The sequence below is a fragment of the Strix aluco genome, chromosome 1 (assembly GCF_031877795.1).
Source record: "Strix aluco isolate bStrAlu1 chromosome 1, bStrAlu1.hap1, whole genome shotgun sequence".
Classification (NCBI taxonomy): Eukaryota; Metazoa; Chordata; class Aves; order Strigiformes; family Strigidae; genus Strix; species Strix aluco.
The window spans coordinates 160,955,437-160,962,481 of NC_133931.1; the positions used below are offsets into that span (position 1 = coordinate 160,955,437).

General features: G+C 42.1%; 1 long non-coding RNA gene across 1 annotated transcript; it reads left to right on the forward strand.

The window, feature by feature from the left end:
• The first annotated feature begins 1,327 nt into the window (after positions 1–1,327).
• Positions 1,328–3,798, forward strand: LOC141934501 (uncharacterized). Its single transcript, XR_012626348.1, has 2 exons — positions 1,328–2,659; positions 3,583–3,798. It is a non-coding gene; the product is annotated as an uncharacterized LOC141934501 (long non-coding RNA).
• The last annotated feature ends 3,247 nt before the right edge of the window (positions 3,799–7,045 follow it).

Consider the following 7,045-nt stretch of genomic DNA (forward strand, 5'->3'; position numbering starts at 1 on the left):
GTTGAAGATTAACCCTTACTTGCCAATAAATGTACATACAGAAGCACTTACGGTAGCCCAGGACCCGAGATTTGCAGGCGTCATCTAGGCAATGGAAAACTAACTCTGAAGTGACTGATTAGTTGCAAAAATGCATGTGTAAAAACACATATATGCTGATGTAGAGGAAGTGTTCACTGATTGGTCACAGATCTACTATTGAATTTCATTTAGTTTTAATCTAAATCTAACTAGATGGCTTTGGGAAAAGAAACAATTAAAAACTAAAGAATGCGTCATTTTGGTAAATCTATTTCTCCAGGATATATTTTAAATTTGTTGTTCTAACTACATATGTATTCCATCGCTGAGCCAAGACAAACTTACAGAATTAAATCAGTGTATTTTTAATGTTCTGTTCAAAAGAATGAGGACTGTAGAAGGTTGATTTTTCTTGGGACTGGTACCAGCACAAAACATTATGGTGTCATGCTGATTTCATGTGTATCGTTGTATTAAATTGTAAGCATCACATCTTCACTGCCAGCCAAATATCCCAGAACTTCTGAAAACTTGTTCTGGAGAGAATTTTTCACAAATTGATGGATTTTATCAGTATTTTTCATTTTGCCTTTCGAAAGCATTTACAGTTCTCTGGAAGAAGTATGTAGCAGGATGGGGGAAAGAAATCCTTTCTATGATGGACTGGAGCCCTGTCTTCAGCTCAAGGAATTTTAATCCAACTTGTTATATTATCCACAATTAGATCAACACCTGCAAGTGTCAAAATGGTTCCAGAGAAATACGATTACCTGAGAAGTCAAGACAAGGCTTCAAAAGCTGTTGTCCACATTGAAAAGACATGAGGTAACCCGGCCCGTACAGGAGGTCCTTCCTCATTTTCTGCACGGAAAACAGCACTTGCTAACAGGGCTCCAGAGCCTACAGACCACTAAGTGCCTCCTCTAGTATTTGCAGCAGCATGATCTCCTGTTGAACTGTTATGCCATCTGGAGAACTTGTGGTATGTACATGGTATCCCTTCCCTGAGAGTTATCTTGCTTTGCTCTCAGGACATGGGAAGACTCTGTAGTAATTTATGGGCTTTGTATTTAACATTAAACACGGATGGTATCTTTTACGTTACTTAAATCTTTCATCTATCACTTTGCAGCATGTGCAAAATGTGTTTTCTCTTGTCTCCTGCTTTCTGGGGCAATACAGAATATTTCCCCAAAAGCTATGCAGCCCTGAGCCACCTGCCAGATTCCCATGTATTATAATATTTTCGGCCAGCTGCTGTGGTAGCTGTTCATACCAAGGGCAAGAATTCCCTGGCTCCGGTTTTAGCTTTCGTGCAGTCCGAGCCTGCTTTCAGCCGGTGCTGAACTGTGAGCGTAAGGCCTGAGTCAGCGACAGTTAAAATAAAAGGTCAAACTTCTGAAGTCCGTAACCAGTTGGTGGAGCCCAGGTATCGTGTCCTGCTCTGGTTATCAATGTGATGCATCCCCTTCCTCCTCTCTCTAGTGCTCTATCTCAGCCCTTTACTAGGGGCCTTCTAGGCAGAATAGCACATATATAGGCATAGTGATCCCAGAGGAGATTTTTGGCAGCAAATACTGACGTGGCTGATTGCTGGGAGCTGGTGTTGTACCTCTGGCTGGGCCACTCTTAACCCCAGCTCTGCCAGGGACACAACGCTGAACCGGGTGAGTTGGAAGGTTTTCCTATTTTAAGAGTCAATATTGGCCTTGCCACGCTTTTGTTTTCTTTTTTTATTTTATTTTTTTTATTTTTTTACTTTACATTTGGATATCAAATAGTCATTTAACAATGTTCTTTTCTGGTGCCTATTATTTCTAAATAGTTTGCAGTTTTCTGGTGGACGCATCACTTCTTCATCAGAGTATTCAGAGATATTTGGGAGTGTTCAGAAAACAGTAACCTACTTCCAAGTGACCATTTGTTTTGGGTGCTTAGTTCAAAACATATGCTGGGTATGGGGTTTTGATTCTTCAGAAATTCCTGACATTCCCCTCTGGAAGTCAGATGTCTCAGATGGGACATTCAAGATCATTGGCTGCTTTTCTGAAAAAAAGTCAGGCCACGGTGCTCCAGGAATATATTTAATCACACTCAGGACCACAACACAGGAGAAATCCCATCACTGCCTAAAGAGCTTGTTTCTGCAGACTGCTGATACAAAGGAAGATGATAATTAGTGACTCTGTAGTCACTGTCAGAAAGCATTGTAAACATGCACTCAGAGGAACTTCCTTCTCAAAACTGGTTTGGATCTGAGCAGTCATCTTTTTGTGCTGAACTAAGATAGCTCAATGATTATTTCCATTTGGGTTCTGATGTCAGAAAATGTACAACAGTCCAGAAAAAGAAAAATCCAAGTAGAAGAGGTAGATGAACAACTCTATGGGGAAAAAAACCACTGATGAAAAATGTGCTGTTGAAATTGCTGGGAAGAACCTCTCTAGATACCTGCTCAGGATGTGAAAAGCCTCATCTCTTGCTTCAGGAGAGCCAGAAGAAAAGATTGTGCTCAGCCACTGGAAAAGTCCAAGTGGAGAAGAGGACATCTGGGAACATTTGTAGCTGGCAGCTGGAGAGGCTCTGGTGTAGTAGAGCTGGGCTCCCATCAACAACATGGAGGGGAAATGCTAGAGAGGTAATGCATTCTGACAGAATATTACATACAATTACTTTAGCATCTCTGAATTTTGCAGAGTGTGGAAGGTCTGAATGAAGCCTGTGTGGGATTCCTGTACGTGAAATTGTGAGGAAAAAATGGTACACCTTATACTTACTGAAAAAAATACTTCTGACTGCAGCATTAGAAGATTCATAGTAATAACGCCTCAGTGTTTGATACCATATGTTGATATATTCATGGGTAGCTCCTGAAGAATTATAGATTTGATAGTGAATTACAATTGCATTCGCTCAGATAGCCTTAACTTTTGAGCAGAGGCCTATGCTGCTCTTCAATTGACCTGAAAGCAAATAGAGGGATACCACCCACAGCGTCACTTGCCTTCTAGGATCTGCATAACAAGGACCTGAGTGGTCAATGCCCCCTGGGGCTGCTCAGCAGCACCTGACCAGCCTTATCTGCCCCAGAGGGACAATGGTAGTTGTGGGGCAGAGTTGATCCAAGTTGATCCATGTCCAGTTGTTCATTTATCTATTGATTTTTTTCAAAGCTTGAATGGCCAAGTTTCACATAACACAGTGCTGTGCACCTGCCGCCTGTTGAGGACCTTCTCAGGTAGCACAGATTGGCCTTTTTGTATTACATGAAAATTTTAAATTCATTTTGACAGTGGTGAGCAGCAGATTACAGCAGTGTGTGGAGTCATGGCAAAACTACACAAAAGGAAAGGATGCCTCTGACAGGATTAACGGCCTGTCCCTTTTTAAAGTGATTGTTGAAATGGGCAACTTCCTGCTTACCGTCTTGAATTGTTTTGGTGACTAATTCATTTGGAGGGTGACCTCGGGTGCTCTACTGCTCGGCAGAGGAAATCTGGGGCATGTAGCTGTGAGACCAGGACAGGGCCACTGTGTCATTGTCTCATTCTTGTTTTTCAGGCCTTTCCATCTCAGCAGATCTCCCTCAACGTTCTCCAGATTGAGCGCTTTGCCACATCTACAGTAGCTGTGGAGACATCCTTTCTCAGGAAGCAGCGCGAGGCTAAGGAAAGTTGAGCACTTGCACTGCAAACACAAATGGTGTCTTTTTCTTCCTTGTGGGTATGTTAATCCAAACAACCTATTAAAGAGCTGAGCCAGTTCTCACATATTTAATCGTGTGTCTTATTTGGGTTTTGTTTTGGGGTTTTTTGCTGTGCAAGTCTGAACAGCTGGTCCTGCTCATTCTCACCTTTTTCCTGCTCATGCTGGTCCTGGCTTTTTCCTGTGAAGCATCTCCCTTTTGTGAAGTAAGTGGCGCTTTAAAAGGGAATTTTTCAACAGAAGCACAAGGGCAAAAACTATATGATCACTTCTCTTCATATGCAGAAAGAAATTCCGATGGCAATTTTGAAGAAATTCTTAATTTCTGACCACTTTTCCCATCTGGTATTTCTTTGTGTCCTTCCCTTCATACCTTCCCCAACCCAGCTACGATTTATTAAATAAATGCCAAAAGATTGTATTCTTCTTGTACAGCCAAAAAAGCGATGAATGTCCTAATGATTATCTGCTTCAAGTGTGATACTTCAAATATTATTCATACCACACAGGAGCAGAAAACTCTCTCAGAACACCTTTGGAAGTGGGTAATTTTTCCCACCAATTTCCACTGGTGTTGGATCAAACCCAAAAGATGTCTCTCTGCTGCAGTCATGGCTAACAGGCATGACAAACTCATGGCAAACTGGGTTGGCTTCTTTGGGGAAACATGTTTAGTCACAGACCGTACCTGAAAGGTAACTAACACACACCTGCTTTCATCTTGCCAGTCTCCAAACACAGAGCATGGAGTGGTGCACAGATATGCATATCTGCATTTTTACAGAATAAAGCAAATTCTGGATTCTGCAGCACCCTTACTCACCTTGAGTGGGATTTTACTCCATCAAAAATCTTTCTAGTTTTGATAGAGCTTTTTTGGGTGAGGAGCTGAAGGATATGAGTAAGGCTGAAACACCATGCTTTTTCATCTGTGTTTTGGAATGTGTATAGCAGAACCCAAACCACACAGAAGAAATTATTAGCACAGAATAATTTAGATGGGAACAGACCTCTGGATGACATCTAGTAAAAAAAAAAAAAAAAATTACTGGGTAGGATTTTGTTGTTCAGTTTTAACTTTGACTTAGTACTATTTTCCCAATTCCTGTAAAAACTCAGGTATCCTTTTACTGGAATATACTGTGCAAACTATTAAATGAAGGCATCTACAAGCTGATTAATCAGATCTTATTCCCACCTGTGTTTGATGATACTTGACAGAGCCCACTGATGAGACTTCTTAGGTTGGGAACACAACAAAAAAAGCAGTTTCTGTCTTGATGAACTGCATCAAAATATACCTAAGTGGACTGATTGTAATTCCCCTCCACCAGAAAGCAAGTTGAGCGTTGGGGTCCTCTAAGAAATTCCAGGTAAAATGATAATATTATAATTGCAAAAATTACTAGCAGTTCTGTTAGTGTCCCACATGTGATGACAAATAACCCAGAAAGTCCATCTCATTTAGAAACAAACAGACTTTTTAGCTGGTATTCTCTAAGTTTTAGTGAGGATGAGTGAAGCCTTTAGTTGCACTACTTAGCATGTATAATTAGAAGGCTGTTCTTGGTTACATTGGCACAACCCAGGGCTGTCAGTGAAGTTATACTGCTATACCTGAAAGATGTTTGACCTCTGTTTCTTCTCAGGCATACTTAAAAACACTGAACTCTTCAAATGGCAAGTGTAGCCCCACATCTCAGACTTCTGTTCAAGTGCTAACTTTTGCTTGCCCACTGCCAGGATTTACTCCTCTGCAGCCCAAACATTCCTGGGCAGGAAGCTTCATGTCTGCCCAGCCTGTGGTTTTTCTGATTTGTATATGAAGTACTAGAGGGACTAACTGGTTTGATGGATGAGAGGTGTCAAAGTTAGACCATATGGCCTGCTTGATCTCTGCCTGTGTCTGCGAATGCAAGCAAAAATATGCTGGGATTTTTCTCCCTTTGGAGTTTCTTTCAGGGATCCCATTACAGAGTGTGCTTTTACAGAGCCTATAATAACGGAGAGGCAGTTAAAATAAATCCTTGGGGTTTAAAGTTGGCAGCTAGAGTGTGCCTATACAACGGGTTGTATGTGAACTAGGCTTTCTTCTCGGGTTCGATGACATGACATCAGCTAAGGACGCAGCTCTTGCAGCCTTCCTCCCACCCCAGACTTCTTCTGACGCTCCAGTCTTAGTTCAATCAACAACAATGTCTTCGATGCCTTAGGTCAGGTTTTTTTATCATAGTTAGATCTGTCTGTCTCATGCGGATAGTGCAAGAAAGCCAAAGAGTATGTAAAGAAGTTTATAACTAGCTGTCCAACTTCCAATGCTGATTAACTAATTTGCATCTTTTTAAGACAGAACAAGCCTTCCTGAACTACAGCAATGAGCAGCCCTGCCCCTAGACCTGTGGTGGTAGCAAGCATGGAGGTACGTCCTCAAAGATGAGAGGACACCTGCAAGAGACTGAAATCTGTGGATCTAGAAAATTAATGTATGCAAACCCTGAAGTGTTTGTGAATACAGTTTTAAGGCTTGGAAGCAATAGAGTAATTTATATATCAGAAATCACCAAACTCTGGCTCACAGCAGTCTCTGACAGTTCACATGGGATAGTGGCATCTTTTTCTCTGTTCTGATAGTTGTACTACAGTGAAAGAAGGGAAAATATATATATATTATTTTCTTTAAGTGTTAATTTAGCAGAGACTCAAATGTTTTGATTCTTATGACAAGAACATGTAGTCCTCAAAGGCTGAGGAGACGTTCATTACCAATATGAGGACAGGCCCCGGGACTGAGGCACAGGATGCCTGTTGTGAGATTGAGCTGGGCAGTGTTCTGCCTACTCCTGAGAAAGACAGGATATAAAATATCTGCAAGAACACAAGGAAAATTCAGCCAAGGCTGTGCCAAGCCTCTTCTGCTGTCTCCTGGGGTTACCTTTGCTCAGACCGTAGGTAAGGGGTCCTGCCAGAAGCAGCAGCTGGAGCTGTAGGGGCACGCCACTGGGCTGGTATGTGCTGCCAGGGGGCAGGGAGAACTGGGGAGTCTGCTCCACTTCGTGCGGTGAGAGGGAAGTGTTGGGGGGAGGTTGCATGTTATCACACGTGTTTGAATGGCATCTTTGCTGTGTTCCCCTGCTTTCTGCTCCCATAGGTGTGCCGCACCTATCACAGCCGCTTCCCAGTGAAGGAAGTGCTCATGCACAGGACGCATCTCTGGACATCTTCATGAGTTTACACAGGACAACAGATTCTTTTATACAACAGAAATTGAGTAACAATATATTTGCACTGGCTCTCATCTTCATTAGCCCTACCTGCCTAC